Raw genomic sequence first — 17457 nt, 5'->3', positions numbered from 1 at the left:
CCCCTTATTGATCAAGAACCTATCTATCTCTGTCTTAAAGACACTCAATGACTGGCCTTCACAGCCTTTTGCAGCAGAGTTCCACAGATTCACCACTCTCTGGTTGAAGAAATTCCTCCTCATCTCTGTTTTAATGGATCGTCCCTTTAGCCTAAGGTTGTGCCCTCTGGTTCTCGTAATGAAGCTCAAAGGAAGGTCAAGGAATAGTACCTTATTCTTAGATCAGGCATTTTACAGTCTTTTGGACTCAAGACTAAGTGCAACAATTTCAGGCCATCATCTCTGCCTCCATTTTGTTTTCATTTTCTTTGCAGGTTTTATATTCAACTTGTTTTTGCTTTTAGAAAGTGGAAGAATAGAAGAGCACATGAAATAGGAGGAGGACTATAGTGCAGCTGTTTATCTTTCTGCTATTCACACCTACCCTAGGCACATCTTTTGTTTCCTTACTTGTTCCATTAATTCTCCCTTTGGTATTGTACGACTAAATCTTTTGCCCTGTTTTTCCAATATCACAGAGCTTTTGCTTTGTTCTCTGCACCGCCCCCCCTCCTCCCCATTTCACTTAATCAACATCTATTCCATCTCTAACTTTCTATTTGGATGAAAACTCATTATCCTCAAAAGTTATCTCTATTTCTCTCTCCACAGATGCTATCTGTTTGCTGAGAATTTCCAGCATTTTCTGTTCTTATAATGAGCGGACAGTCTAGCAAAGATCCAAAAAGAGCAAAATTGTTTAAATAAAGCAAAGGTGAACATAAGAATAAACACTTACTTTTGGTGAAGGGTTCCTCCTGTTCCAACGTGTATCCGTCAGGACAGGATACTGAGTGATGATCAGGAAGTTTGGGATTTAATTTTGGATCCTAAGCAACACTTGCTGCTGTAAAATGTGAATTACAGTTTGATACATGACTAATTAGATGGAAAGTGCACACACAGGACAATAAACGTGTCATAAATAACCTTTCTACTACTTTTTGATCTCCATGGACTCAGACACAAATAGAAAGTTAAAAGACTGTGTAAACTTAATATATTATGTATTATATAATCTATAGACAAACAAGTAATGTTCGAAGAATCATTTAATATTTACTACATTAAAGTGTAGCTATTCACGATAGTAACTGTTAATTATTTATCCATCGTTAAATGCTGGTTGTTGGTCTTGAATCTTCCTGTATTTTAAAGGATCATTATTTCATTACAATGTTAGGACATTGGTTTCTGTGCTTCTTTTTAACCATAAAATACTAATGTTAAGGTATCAATTAAAGCCTGAGGATATTATTGTGATGGCAGAGGAATTATTTTTGTAAACTTCCATAGACTTTTAAAATTTGTATGTTGATTGCTGTTTTGATGTGGATATGCCGGCATTGGACTGGGGTAAACACAGTAAAAAGGCTGACAACACCAGGTTTAAGTCCAACCGATTTATTTGACAGTAAACTCACAAGCTTTCAGGGTTTGTCCCTTCGTCAGGTGAATGATGAAGGGACAAACCCCGAAAGCTTGTGAGTTTACTATCAAATAAATCGGTTGGACTTTAACCTGGTGTTGTCAGACTTTTTACTGTGATTGCTGTTTTAACCATGCTTCTGCATCAGTAGGCATCATTTGGAATACCACATAAGATTTTACTGATTTGAATTTGGCCAATTTATCTTAGACATGGACACAGCTCCTCACAATGCCACACAATTTTACTACTAAATTGGCGCTCTTACCTGAAGAGTTCAAAAAGACAGATAATACAAGAAAGGTGGTAAAATCTGCTCATTGCAGTTCTGACAATTTAGGACTTAATAAATTGCAGGAACATCCCTGCCAATGGCCTGACCATACATGGCCCCTAAGCCCAGTGGTTAGCACTGCTGCCTGATAGCACCACATATAGACATAGACATAGACATATATAGGTTATATAGACATAGAATCTAGAAGCAGGAATAGGCCATTTGGCTCTTAAAGCCTGCTCTGCCAATCATTTTGATCATAGCTGATCATCAGATTCAATATCCTGATCCCACCTTCCCCCCATTTCCCCTGATCCCTTTAGCCCAAAGAGCCAAATGTATTTAATTTATTCTTGAAATCAGACAATGTTTTGGTGTCAACTACTTTTTGTGGTTGCAAATTTCACATATTCACAACTCTCTGGGTGAATAAATTTCACCTCATCTCAGTTCTAAAAGGTTTAACCCTGATCATCAAACAATGACCTCTGGTTCTGGACTGAAGAACATTCTTTCTATATCTAACCTTTCAGAATTTTGTAAGTTCCTATGAGATCCTCTCTCACTCTTCTAAACTCCAGTGAAGATCATCCTAACTAACTTTAGTTTTTCTCATATGATAGAACTGCCAACCCAGGAATCAGCCTGGTAAACCTTCGCTGTACCCCCTCTATAGCAAGGTTATCCTTCCTCAGATAAGTACACCAAAATGGCACACAATATTCCAGATGTGGCCTCATCAACATTCTATCCAATTGCAATAAAACATTTCACTATTCCTATACTCAAATCTTCTCGCTATGAAGGCCAACATACCATTAATCTTTTTTACTGCCTGCTGTACCTGTGTGCTTACTTTCAGTGACAGATAAACGAGGATACAAAGGGCTTGCTGGATATCCATCTCTCTCAATTTACCTCCATTTAAATAATAATCTGCCTTTTTGTTATTACTACCGCAGTGAATAACCTTACATTTATTCACATTATACTGTATCTGACATGCAAATACACACTCACTCAGCCTTTCCACATCATGTTGAAGTATCTCTGCAACCTCTTCACAGCTCACCCTCCCACCCAACTTTGTATCATCTGCAAATTTGGAGGTAATACATTTAGGTCCTTCTTCCAAATCAATAATATATCATGTGAACAGGTGGGATCTCAGCATAGATCCCTGTGGTGCCTCACTAGTCATTCCAAGCAGAAAAAAGAAACATTTATGCCAACTCTGCTTTCTGTTTGCTAACCAGCTTTTTATCCATCTCAAGACATCATCTGCAATCCCATGCACTTTAACTTTAGATAGTTGCCTGCAATGTGAGACCTTGTCAAAAGCCTTCTGAAAGTCTAAATAAACCACATCAACCAATTCTCCTCAATCAACTCTACCAGTTACATCCTCAAAGATTCAATTCCGGCCTCAGATCATTGTATGTGTGGAGTTTGCACATTCTCCCCGTGTCTGTATGGGTCTCCTCCAGGTGCTACGGTTTCCCTCCACAGTCCAAAGATGTGCGGGTTAGGTTGATTGGCCATGCTAAATTGTCTCAAGTGTCAGGGGAATTAGCAGGGCAAATACATGGGGTTACGGGAATAGGACCTGGGTTGTTGTTGGTGCAGTGTCGATGGGCTTCTGCATTGGAGGAATTTTAGGACCATGGACCCGGTTGTAGTTTTTGAATTTGCAGTCATCAGGCCTCCCATCCAGAGGGCTAATTGCTCTTCAGCCTCAGCAGCAAGACCAGGAGGAGAGGCTGCAAAGAGAATGGAAGAGCATCCCCATACATTGTGCAGCTTGAGTAAGTTTCTCAAACACAATGGGCATTGGATTAGAAAAAATGGGTCAAGGAGATAAGCAGCCAACCCATTCATATTACATTAGAAAAACTTTGTAAGCAATGATGTGAATGGTGTCTCCTCAAAAATACATCACATTGTTTTATAGTTGTGATAGGCCCATAAAACATAGGCCTGATTTTTCAGAATGACGCCCATCATTCAGAAAGTCAGTAGGGAACACAGCCCACCGACTCCAACAGGCCTGTTGCCATTTTACACTTAAATGAGCATTGGTTGGCAACAGTTAGGATTTCTGCCATCACTTGGATGCCGGTACCATCTTGGAAACCTGTCGGCCCATCAGATTGATTGACTGCTCTCCAGTCCATTCAGGCATAGGTCTACAGTGGCCAGAAGGCGTCCTGAGATGTCATACCTGAGACAAAGGGCGGGATTTTACAACCTCACTCGGGAGAGATCATAGAATCCCACCCGAGGCCAATGGAGATTTTCATTCTGCGAACCTCGCCCGCACTGTTTCTGATAAAATTCTGGCCTAAATCCTGGAACCACTGTGCTGGTAAATACCAAGGGTCCCGGGGAGTGAAATATCAGAGAATATTTGGGGTCTATGGGGAGGGGAGGGGGGGAGGTTTCAATATTGCTGGATGGGCCAGGGGTCTATGGTCAGTATGGGGAGAGCACCCACAGTCTGCAGGGGCCTTCTGATGGAGGCTTACCACTCCCCCACCTCCCCACACCCACTTCCTGCCCAAGGTTGAAGGTGAGATATATTTCTGTTTCCCATCTTCAGCTATCCAGTGGTCATCACCCAAAAATAGAAGCTGGTTAACAGCGATTAAATTGCTATTAAGTGCCCATTGAAGGGCCTTAAATCGGGCAAGAATGGGCTTCCCATCCAAGGCTCTGTCCACCTGCCACTCCGCACCCACTCTCCATACACACACCCCTGCCCCCTCTCCACTCACCTCAGAGCCAACCAGGAGGGAAGCTTAAAATTCTGGCCACAGAACAGCACAATATGAATGTTTATGAAAGGACAATGTATCATTTCTAATAGAATACTGACATTCCTGACAAGTTTAATGCATGTGCATTGTGTAGTTACTCTGTTTTTAATCATAAGAATACTATTCTTCTGAATAAGCAAGGCAAATTGATAGCAATGGACAGGACTGGGAATACAAACGGTTCCCAGATTCTAAACTCCAGAGTCCAGGTACGCCCATGTGTGTCAGAGGTGGAGGCACAGGGTCTCATGGTGAGACTTGTGGGGTAGGGGTCTTGGGGAGACTGGGAGCACTTGCAGAGGATAGATGTGTTAAGAAGGCCCCTGAGTGAACCATTCCCCTTTGCCCTTGAGACCTGAACAAGGTGGCCTGCCACTTAAGGACTTCAATTGGAGAAATGGCATTCAAGACTTAGTCCATTCCCACTCCTCTGTAAATTTACAAACAGATCAGGGCAACCAAAGGGGGGGTGAGGAAGGCTAGCTGGGGGGATTTTACACCACAAAACCACCAGCAAGGGATCACAAAACTTGCTCCTGGTCTGTTGTCTGTGTGTTTAGCTTTTCAAGGTTGACTGAGTTATCACTCAGGGCTGGACTTTAATTTGTTGACTTCTCTTCATGGTGGGGAGGCAGCAACTTCTCAGGAATTCTAAAGTTTCAGCAAACCATTTCCAGCATTTTGTTTTTAAACACAATTGCATCAGATTTCAGGACTTCCAAGTGAACAGGTACGATGACAACTGGCAGTACAGTGGCACAGTGGTTAGCACTGCTGCCTCACAGCGCCAGGGACCCAGGTTTCATTCCCAGCTTGGATCACTGATTGTGTGAAGTTTGCATGTTCTCCCGGTGCCTCTGTGGGTTTCTTCCAGGTGCTCTGGTTTCCTCCACAGTCCAAAGGTGTGCAGGTTAGGTGAACTGGCCATGCTAAATTGTCCCTCAGTGTAGCCGAATGGGGACCGGAGTGTGGCAACTAGAGGATTTTCACAGTAACTTCATTGCAGTGTGAATGCAAGCCTACTTGTGACTAATAAATAAACTTTACATGAATCCATTTCAGCTCAACTATTTAACGGATCCTGCGGAATTGCGCTTAAGATGTTGTAATGGTCTTCAGACGGAATCAGAATGGGGAAATGAAGGTAGCAAGTAAACACCATGCTCACTTATATCTCTCTAGATATAATGTTGTGGTCTATCAGGGTCCACAGGGAGATTATGCACATGAGAAAAAAAAGCCTGCCTCACAAAACAAAAAAGCTGGTGTTTAGAGGGTTCAAGAGGTCAGCAGCAGGAGTGTGGTGGATTTTTCCAGGATACAGTATCAGGAGAGATTCAGACAATGAATCGGGATGGGAAAGGTCAGCGACAAGGCATACATTCTGATTTGCGTTCTTACCTCAGACGCCCTCAATCCATCTTCCTGAGCCTTCATCAGCACCTTATCCCTCTTACCAACACATCTTATTGATCCATCACTCCATCCTGTACAACGACTTCCTCACATTGCCATCTAACCAATGAACTCTAAAACACACTGTTTATTTTCTGCAATGTCACACCTGTCAGGGCCTCTCCACAGATTCATTCTTTTAACCTGTCACAGATATCCCATTTCTCACACTCATTAGTTTTTTTTCTTACAGAACACCAGGGAGAGGCAGAGGGCTGGAAGTAGCCCTCCAGTTATCCCCACTTTGACAACTGCACTGGCGATAGGCCAGATCTCGGCGTGCCTGCCATGGAATGTGGGAAGAATGTCTTCTGGCTCAGTGAATGGGTCTGCTCCACACAGTTGCAGATGGGGCAATTCTTGATGAGGTTCTCATAGTCTTCAAAATCTAGAGAACATTAGCAACAAGCATCTGAGCAGGGAGGCGAGCAGCCTGCTTCCAGCTCAGCTAAAGCCACAGAGATAGCACCAAGTGGGAATAGCAGAGAAAGGTGACAGTCATGTAACTGTACAGGACATTCATTTGGGTGTTTACAGTATCAGATTTCTGTTTCATTTTTGCGCACCATGAAATTGACTGTACCATTCTACTGCCATTTTTGTCTGCTGGCTGTTTGCCAAGTGGTTCTGTCTTGTGAAAACTAGTACAACACAAACTGAAAGAAAGCAATGGGTGCCTATCAAACAGATGCACTGCGAGTGGTGGGATAGATTTTTGCTGGGGGCTGAGGAGGTGGCAGCTGTTCATTGGGTTCATAATGTGTATGCAATGTGGCTGCACTGCCTCAGATTCATTAGGCTGGGCATCTCTGGCAGCTGTGAGTGCAGCTAAAAGTACCCTCACCACATCTCAATTCTCTTTCTCTTGTTGTTCCACCTCCTTCTCCTTCAAACTGGTAAAGCACTAGTTATGCGCTTCCTCCTGAAGCTCCAAACCTTGCTGCAGTTTGCAATGTCAGGTTTCTATTGTACTTATCCTGGTGCCAGTTTAGACTTTACATAGTTACTAGCAACTGCGTCTTCAGAGGACAGCCCTGACATCGTCTAACTCTGCTTCAAGGTATTAATACCCCAGGAAAATTTTACTGACACAGTGAGCTGAAGGGTCTCTTCTGTACTGGATGCCTCTATGACTCCATGATATAATGAATGCATCACAGCTGCATAATGACCTTTCGATGGTTACAGACCATCGTTGTCAGGGAGGTATACCCTTTGGTTGAGGTTTCCGGGGTGATCAGTGATACCCCGTGTGTGCAAGGGCTCCCTGGAAGAGTGGGTAGCCAGGTAGAGAGGTGAAGCTGAACTCCTGCTCATTCTGACTGGCCTCATAGATTAAGTGTTTGTGATTGCTGGCCCCTGAGAAACACAGCAATGGTTACCTGTGCAATGCACTTGTGGGCAGTAAATTGAGTGATTCTACAAATGTCACCAGCAGATCTCCGGAAAGAGCCATCGATGAAGAAATTAGAAATTGGGGCTGTGGTGACTTTGATAGCCATTGGCAAAATGTGGCCCACTGAACAGATTTTAACTCAGAGGCTGCAAATGCTGACAATTACCTGAGCATCCAGAGGCAATGATATTCTGTCAAGACCAAAGAAACAAAAACACAATCTCAAGATAAGTCTACAAGCTAAAACCTTTCACTTAGGTGAGGAAGTAGATGTGATATCTTAACATGTGAATTAGTTCTTTCTTGTCAATTGTTCTGCCCTGTCAAACCCCTAGATCCTCTTATTTTCCTGATGAACTTGAGGAAGCCAGGGAATCTGTACACATAGAGCTAAATTCCTAAATCAAAGTTAAAGAACCAAATAATGAGAAGCTTAAAGTTTATTTATTAGTGTCACTAGTAGGCTTACGTTAACACTCAATGAAATTACTGTGAAAGTCTCCTAACTGCCACACTCTAGCACCTGTTCAGGTACATTGAGGGAGAATTTAGCATGGCCAATGCACCTAACCAGCACATCTTTGGACTGTGGGAGGAAACCAGAGCACTGGGAGGAAACTCATGCAGACAAGGGGAGAACACAGACAGTGACCAAAGTTGGGAATCGAACCCAGGTCTCTGGCGCTGTGAAGCAGCAGTGCTAACCACTGTGCTGCCCTGAGTCTTACATATTTCAAATAATTGTCCTCAAGGGTTTCCCACCATCTGTAGCTTCCACTAGCTGTAGGTCCCACCATCTGTAGATGCCACTCAAGTTGAAGGCAGAAGTTGGTGAGTTCCTGAAGGCTTCCTGACACGCTGGCAAAGTCAGCTGTTTTAACTTAATGCCCACTTATAAACCCAACCACGTTGTCAATTTAACACCCCCCCCCACCTTAATTAACTTAGACTTAGTTCACTCAGCAGTTAATTAACACCCACAATATGTAAAGAGGATCAAGTCTGATCATATGGCCTTCATTTAATTAATAACATTTACCATTGTTTAAGTTTAAAATATGGATGTTTTACTTGAGTCCATTTCAAATTAAACAATTAAGCTAACTTTTTTCAACTGCCTTTCTCGGAAGTTTCTGCTTCAAGCTGTAGCTCCTGTTGCTGTCAAAGTCATGACAGCCTTTAATTTCTAATTTCTTCACCTCTGGCTCCTTCCACACATCTGCTGATAACATTTGTAGAATCTCACAATTCACTGCCCACAAGTGCATCACAGAGGTCACTGTTGCCATGTTTCCCAGGGCCAGCAATCATATAAACTTCTTAATCAATGAGGCCAGTCAGAATGAGCAGGAACTCAGCTTTGCCACTTTATCCAGCTACCCACAGGTTTTTTTTTATCTGATATCCTACTTCATTTCCTCACTGTTCCCAGTTAGAAAAAGATTGGAGACTTTCCAACACAGGAATTTATCAATTAAGGAGGCAAACCACCAAATTACTTAGATTGAGTCAGTGGGCCCTATTTTACCATTTTGATTCTAAGGGCTGGGCAGACTTGAAACTGTGAGTGTTTCAGGTCTGACTTTTAGACACATTCTCAGGTGCCCCTATATGCACTCTGTCTGAAAAAATGTCAGTGATTCTGAATCGTGCTGCAGAAGTCTGTGGGCAGGGTTTAACGCACCCAAAATCCTGCAGCTCCAATTGGCACCTCCAACTCATATGCGTAGAGAGAAAAGGATATAATGCCACATTGCTCACGGGCCGGCAAATGCGTCCACCTGGCCCCCACAGACATTGCCTCACCTCCATAGCATTACTGACCCCCCTTAATCCCCACACACTCCGCTACCCAGACTGATTGCAGGCCCCTCCCCCTTCCCCTCACTGATCACAGACAGAGTGGCAGCAGAAGCCCCTATCTCCCCCATGAAACCGAGCTCAAGCAGAGAGCCATCAGGCCCACCTTCACTCCACCACCACCTCAAACAGAGAGCCGTCGGACACTCGTCATTTTCCGCCTCACTACCTGGACAGCTCTATCAGCCTTTTGCAGAGCATGTCTGTTTCGCGCCAAATCTGGGTGGGCGAATGCAGTGGTAAAGGGGGAAGTGCCAGTAAGGTTGGACATGCAGCCCGTTAAGTCAGTTTAAATGCATGCAAATGTATTTAAATAGCCATCACACCCATTTCGAGTGCAATCCCAGTCGTAGCCATTTTCGGGCTTTGACAAAGGTGGAACCGGCGCAAAGGCGGGCGCGGATCGCGCTACTCGCCTCTCTTGTGCCCCAAAAATGGGCACAACCTGATGGTAAAATTGGGCCCCGTGAATAATAATATCAAGGTTAGCATCTTAACTGCATATGCCCTTGACTCCTTCGACAGTGGGTTAAAAATTAAAATTAGAAGCAAATGTTTTACAAACCTTGTTTTCTTGTACGAAATCATAAAACAAGGCAATCAAATTTTACTTCTCTCTCTTTAAAGTTCCTGTTCTCTCGGAGTTCCCTCAATGAATGCTAACTTTAACATTAAATCCAAAGCAATCTGATTCAATAGTTTCCATTTTTTTAAATTTACTTCTTTTAACTATTATCTCCAGTAAAAACAATTCAGAGTTCTAAGTAAGGAGGTTCCTAATGATAAGGTTGATAAATCTTGGCGATAATTTGTCTATGCCTGTTTCCAATTTTCAATATAAATAAACAAGGTTTATAGGGGGTCCTCAGTTTGGAAGGTCACCTCTCCACCTGAAACAAGTAAGAGTGCAAATGTATATGAGCAGACAAGGCTTTCACTGTGGTTTTAGGCTGTTGGCATCATTTTATTTGCTATCCACATTGCTGTCACCAGTGTCTCAAATCACTGGCCCCAACCAGCTGGGAGGCTGCCATTTATGGTGTTTTAAAAAAGGACACTGAGCCTCTGCCAGATGAAAATGCAATAAAACTGGGAGCAATCGTCAGACAGTAAAGCATTAACTGCTGCATTCAAAAGTCTCTGGTGAAATAAAAGCAAGTGAGTAAGTGAAGGGTACAGTGATTCCCACTATCCTGCCCAATATTATGCCCCTTGCCAACCCCCCTACATCCCTACCACCACACCACAACCTGCCAATGTCTTTTTACTTGATTATTTCCAAGATGGTCCAAGAAATAGCAGCTACATAGTCCATTCTTGCAGTAAGCAAGCACATCCGACACATTCACACGGAAGGAATCCCTCACAAGTCCACATGGGCACAGACATATTAGCTCCAGGGATTTTCAGATGACTCCAGTGCATTCATGAATCATAAGACTTTCTAGGTCGTTAATGTGCAAGCAGTTTATCATACTTGTCCAATTTAGTTTGATTTATTACTGTCACGTAGAACATAGAACATCGTACCATACAGCACAATATAGGCCCTTCAGCCCTCGATGTTGCGTCGAGCTATGTCTGAACCGAAGATCAAGCTATCCCACAACCTATCATTCTGGTGTGTTCCAAGTGCCTATCCAATAACTGCTTGAAAGTTCCTAAAGTGTCTAACTCCACTATCACAGCAGGCAGTGCATTCCACACCCCAACCACTCTCTGAGTAAAGAAACTACCTTGGACATACCCTCCTGTATCTCCCACCATGAACCTTATAGTTATGCTCCCTAGTAATAGCTACATCCACTCGAGGAAATAATCTCTGCATGTCCATTCTATCTATCCCCCTCATCATCTTATAAACCTCTATTAAGTTGCCTCTCATCCTCTTCCACTCTAAAGAGAAAAGCCCCAGCTCCCTCAACCTTTCCTCATAAGACCTACCCTCCAACCTAGGCAGCATCCTGGTAAATCTCCTCTGCACTCTCTCCAGTGCTTCCACATCCTTCTTATAGTGAGGTGACCATAACTGCACACAATATTCCAAATGTGGTCTCACCAAGGTCCTGTACGGTTGCAGCATAACCCCACGGCTCTTAAACTCAAACCCCTTGTTAATAAACGCTAACACAATATAAGCCTTCTTCATGGCTCTATCCGCTTGAGTGACAACCTTCAGAAATTTGTGAAAATGAACGCCAAGATCTCTCTGTTTCTCCACATTCCTCAGAACCCTGCCATTGTCCCTGTAATCCACATTCAAGTTCGTCTTATCAAAATGAATCACCTTGCACTTATCAGGGTTAAACTCCATCTGCTACTATTCTGCCCAGCTCTGCATCCTATCAATGTCTCTTTGTAGCCTTCAAGAGCCCTTCACCTCCTTCACTACTCCACTAATTTTGGTGTCATCAGCAAATTTACTAACCCACCCTTCAGCTCCTTCTTCCAACGCATTGATAAAAATCACAAATAGTAGAGGACCCAGCACTGATCCCTGTGGTACACTGCTGGTAACAGGCCTCCAATCTGAAAATTTTCCCTCCACCACCACCCTCTGTCTTCTATGACACAGCCAATTACTTATCCAATCGGCCAAATTTCCTTCTATCCCACACCTCCTTACTTTCTTCATGAGCCTACCATGGGGAACCTTATCAAATGCCTTACTAAAATCCATGTATATGACATCAACTGCTCTACCTTCATCTACACACTTAATTACCTCCTCAAAGAATTCAATCAAATTTGTGAGGCAGGACTTCCCCCTCATGAAATCATGCTGACTATCCCAGATTAAGCTGCATCTTTCCAAATGGTCACAAATCCTATCTCTCAAAACCCTTTCCATTAACTTACCGACCACCAAAGTAAGACCAACTGGCCTATAACTACCAGGGTCATTCCTATTTCTTTTCTTGACAAGAGGAACAACATTTGCCACTCTCCAGTTCTCTAGCGCAATCCCTGTGGACAGTGAGGACCCAAAGATCAAAGCTAAAGGCTCCACAATCTCATCCCTTGCTCCCAAAGTACCCTAGGATGATCCCATCTGGCCCAGGGGACTTATCGACCCTCAGGTTTTTTTTAAAATTGCTAATACGTCTACCCTCAAAACGTCTACCTCTTCCATCCTATCAGCCTGTATCACACTCTCATCCTCAAAAACATGGCCCCTCTCCTTAGTGAACACTGAAGAAAAGTATTCATTCAATGCCTCTCCTATCTCTTCTGATTTCATGCACAAGTTCCCACTACTATATTTGGCTGGCCCTAACCTCACCCTGGTCATTTTTTTATTTCTCACGTAAGAGTGAAAAACCTTGGGGTTTTCCTTTATCTGACTCACCAAGGACTTCTCATGCCCCCTCATGGCTCTCCTAAGCCCTTTTTTAAACTCATTCCTAGCTAACTTGTAACCCTCAAGCGACCCAATTAAACCTTGTTTTCTCATCCTTACATACGCTTCCTTTTTCCTCTTAACAAGACGTTCAACCTCCTTTGTGAACCATGGTTCCCTCACCCGGCCATTTCCTCCCTGCCTGACAGGGACATACATATCAATGACACACAGTATTTGTTCCTTGAACAAGCTCCACTTTTTGTTTGTGCCCATACCTGACAGCTTCTGTTCCCATCTTATGCTCCCTAATTCTTGCCTAATCACATCATAATTACCCCTGCCCAATTATAAACATTGCCCTGCCATGTGACCCTATCCCTCTCCATTGCAATAATGAAGGACACCAAATTGTGGATACTATCTCCAAAGTGCTCTCCCACAAACAAATCTAACACTTGGCCCTGTTCATTACCCAATACCAAGTCCAACGAGGCCCCACCTCTTGTCAGCTTATCCACATATTGTGTCAGGAAACCCTCCTGTACACACTGTACAAGAAGTGTCCCAACCGAATTATTCGACTTATAAAAGTTCCAATCAATATTTGGAAAGTTAAAGTCACCCATGATAACTACGCTGTGACCTCCATACCTATCCATAATCTGCATTGCCATTTCCTCCTCCACATCTCTATTACTATTTGGGGACCTATAGAAAACTCCCAACAACGTGATTGATCCTTTCTTAATTCTAACTTCAGCCATATTACCTCAGGAGGCAGATCATCCTCAAAATGCCTTTCAGCAGCCGTTAAACTATCCTTGATTAAAAATCCTACTCCTCCACCTCTTCTACCACCTTCTCTACTCTTACTGAAACATCTATATCCCGAAACTGCCAACAACCATTCCTGTCCCTGTTCTAACCATGTCTCCGTAATGCCCACAACATCATAGTCCCAAGTACCAATCCACGTTCCAAGTTCACCTACCTTATTCCTGAATCCATGCTCCAAGTCCACCTACCTTATTCCTGATGTGTTGGGACACAATTAAAAGTATTGTTTCTTGTGTGCTAGACAGGCTAAACACACTGTTCATAGAGTACAGGGGGGAAGGAAAGAAGAGAGTGTAGAATGTAGTATTACAGTCATAGCTAGGGTGAAGAGAAAGATCAACTTAATATGAGGTAGGTCCAATCAAAAGTCTGATGGCAGCAGCGTAGAAGCTGTTCTTCAGTCGGTTGGTACGTGACTTTTCCCAACAGAAGAAGGTGGAAGAGAGTATGTCCGGGGTGCTGTCAGTTTGGCTACCATCACATTTCCATCAATCCTCCATCCCCCACTCTTTTGACTGAACTTTACAGAGGTGGTTTCTCAGATGAAAAGGCAGAGGTGAATCTCTTCCAACCCAGGAAGCCAAGATGCAAATGTACATAGACAGGCAGTCAACTGTCCGAGTTTGTGTCTTCCCAAAAGGGAAGATGTCATCCTCCACCAGCTGCTGGTCACTCAGGGGGCTGGGACTGAACTCAGTACCTGAGCAGTGCCATCACTCGAGACTGGATCTTAGGATCTTTAGAGGCCTTGCTGGGGCCTACTTATCAGGATTACCATTGGGACGGGGATCTGGAGATTAGGAGGTGCAATCAAGTGAGAGAGGCCTAGATGGGGACATTACATTGGGTGCAGGGTTCCCAAACAGGAGGGTCACCCTCCCCCAACAGCCCACAATTGGTCCGCTAGTTTATAGTTGGTGGCATCATTGGATAGCATGGACATCCCTTACTCCTTGTAAAATACCAGCAACAATGGTAGAATCCTTAAATGACCATTAATTGGATGCCTCAGAGTCTCAATTGGCCTAAAGGCAAATGGGCCACCTGATACCTACTCCAATGCTGGTAAGATGAAAGCAAGTGAAAGTAGATGATGGGTGTAATGCTCCTAACTATCCTACCCAATTTTATGCCCCCCCCCCCATCCCTCCCCAATCCCCACCCCTCCCCAATCCCCACTACCAGACTACAACTTGCCAGTCTTGCAGCCTGTGCAATTCTGGCCTCTGTTCCTGCTGAGCTACTGGCTAGTGAGATGCTAACTGTTTTGGAATAAGAACCACCTCTTGGATACATGGTTCATAATCCTTTTCAAAAACCCAAGCTGATGTCCACATGTAATGTATCTCATGATTGTCGTTTGCTGTCCTCTGCAAAACTTTTCACTACAATGAATCTACCTCTGGGCAAGGATCCATATTGCAACTTCCATCTTGCTGCATTTCTTTTCCTAACAATCACCAAGTTTTTCTAACATGGTTCTTGTGAGATACCTTCTCAAAATCCACTACACCTAAAGCATCCTATTAATCTGTACACTCAGCCATACTTCAAAAAAAGCTACATTAAATCTGGCAAACATAACATATCTTTAACAAATCCAGATTGTCCATAGTTATTGCTTGCATTTCTAAGTGTTCAGTAATTTGTTCTCGAACTATGGATTCTACAAGTTTGCTTCTAACTAATGTTGGATGGATTCTCTTCAATTACTCAGTTTGTCACTTGGATGGATGAACGGGGCTCTGATAGCTGCCTGAATTTCACAAACATTGGACTCCTGGAACATCTTCCAGTACAAAGGTTTGTGTCAATTATATCATTCTGCCCCTGAGAAAATGGTTCCCCCTAGCAATCATTTACTTCAGACACAGTCAGCTGAAGGCTGACTTGTCCAACATTTGTCACCTGCAATGGTTTGGAAGGTCCTTTTTATTTCAGTGAAGATTAATGACATGCTGACCTTCTGAGCTAGAGGAAAATCCTTTCAGTCCACTTTGTAAGTCAGCCAGCAGCATGTTATATAGCTTATACAGTGAGTCATTGAAGGTTTCCCCTGACATATCCAGATGCCATACTTTGTGTGGACATGGCCTGGTGAATTGAGAGCAATTAGTATGTCGCTGCTGGACATGTTGTTAAACCTGAAGACCGTTCTTTGCTTGTGAATTTGCTCCCTTCCTCCAGTTTATGTAACACCATGGGAACAAACAAAGGAATTCTCAATGTTTCAACAGTAATTGTTTATAGTACAAAACAGTTTTTGTTCATTAGACTGAATGCTTTTATAAAAAGACATCAATGTTAGGTTTAAAAAGTTGCGCAAAATACTTAGCGCAGAAAAAAAATGTTCATTGAAGTGTTCCATTTCAATGTCAACCTTAGTTCCACAATGAGATCAATGCAGGACAGTTCTGCTGAGCTGGCATGTTTATACGGGGATGCTGTATTGGTGGAGGCAAATGTTTTGCCAAAGTTATGAAATAAGTTGTAGGATTTCATTTTAATAATCTGAATATTTAAGGCTGGTTTTGCCTCACCTGCAGAATTAAGACCATAAGACTATAAGACATAGGAGCAGAATTAGGCTATTTGGCCCATCGAGTCTGCTCCGCCATTCAATCTGGCTGATATTTTTCTCATCCCCATAACCCCTGATCCCCTTATTACTCAGTAACCTGTGTATCTCTGCCTTATTGACATTCAATGTCCTGGCCGCCACAATCTTCTGCGGCAAAGAGTTCCACAGATCCACCACTCTCAGGCTGAAGAATTTCCTCCTCATCATCTCTGTTTTAAAGGGTTGTCTGTTTAGTCTGAGGCTGTGCTGTTTTGTTCTAGTTTTTCCGACTGATGGAAACATTCTCTCCACGTCCACTCTATCCAGGCTTCGCAGTATCCTGTAAGTTTCAATAAGATTTCCTCTCAACCTTCTAAACTCCAATGAATACAGACCCACAGTCCTCAACCATTCCTCATACAATAATTCTTCATTCCAGGGATCATTCTTGTGAACCTCCTCGAGACCCATTCCAAGGCCAGCACATCCTTCCTTAGATTTGGGGCCAAAACTGCTCACAATGAGGCCAGAGCCTCACATAGCGTCAGAAGTACATCCCTGCTCTTGTATTCTAGCCCTCTCGACATGAATGCTAAAATTGCATTTGCCTTCCTAACTGCTGACTGAACCTGCACATTAACCGCAAGAGAATCTTGAACAAGGACTCCCAAGTTCCTTTGTCCTTTTGATTTCTTAAGCATTTCCCCATTTAGAAAATAATCTATGCCCCCATTCCTCCTTCCAAAGTGCATATTCTCACACTTTTTCACATTGTATTCCATCTGCCACTTTTTTGCCCACTCTCCTAACCTGTCCAAGTCCTCCTGCAGCCCCCTCACTTCCTCAGTACTACCTGTCACTCTGCATACCTTTGTATCATCTGCAAAGTTAGCAACAGTGCCTTCAATTTCTTTTTCCAAATTGTTAACGTATATTGTGAAAAGTTGTCGTCCCAGCACCAACCCCTGAGGTACACGCCACTAGTCACTAGTTAACTCCTCTTTCACCTGCGTACAATAATGGCTGAGCTTTGTAAAATTGTGGCCTGTGTTAGACAACAAAACTCCCCTCTTCTTCGAAAGCTGCATAGCCTTCAAAATGATGTGAGCAATGTGCTGAGTGATCAGTCAGCATATCAGAAGCCAGGACTATTTTTTTTTATTATTTTCTGAATGACTTCAGCTTCTTTAATGCATGTCTTAACCTTTGCTTCTTCCATCACCTATAAAGCCCTTCTCATTTTCTTTCCTGTTGCCTTCCCACACTATTTACATAATGGCTGTGATCCAACTGCAAAGTGCAGAATTATACGTATTGCCAATCTCAAAATGTCTGAAAGCCCTAATGCTCTGTTACTCTGCACAGCTTTGCAACTTGCTAGAATAAAAACGATGCCATTTACTAACAATGACAACTCCTACTTTTTTAACCATCTGGTGGGGAGG

General features: G+C 43.1%; 1 protein-coding gene across 1 annotated transcript in view; it reads right to left on the bottom strand.

Annotated features, from left to right (window-relative positions):
- The window catches only part of si (sucrase-isomaltase), a 237232-nt gene that overhangs the window by 167767 nt on the left and 52008 nt on the right, over positions 1-17457 (bottom strand). Inside the window, exon 2 of the mRNA XM_080185474.1 lies at positions 779-886. The gene's annotated coding sequence lies outside the window, so the exon portion shown is untranslated. The remainder of the gene's footprint in view (positions 1-778; positions 887-17457) is intronic.

The sequence above is a fragment of the Carcharhinus amblyrhynchos genome, chromosome 3 (genome assembly GCF_965287045.1).
Source record: "Carcharhinus amblyrhynchos chromosome 3, sCarAmb.v2.hapA, whole genome shotgun sequence".
Lineage (NCBI taxonomy): Eukaryota > Metazoa > Chordata > Chondrichthyes > Carcharhiniformes > Carcharhinidae > Carcharhinus > Carcharhinus amblyrhynchos.
This window is presented reverse-complemented; position numbering and strand designations above follow the sequence as displayed.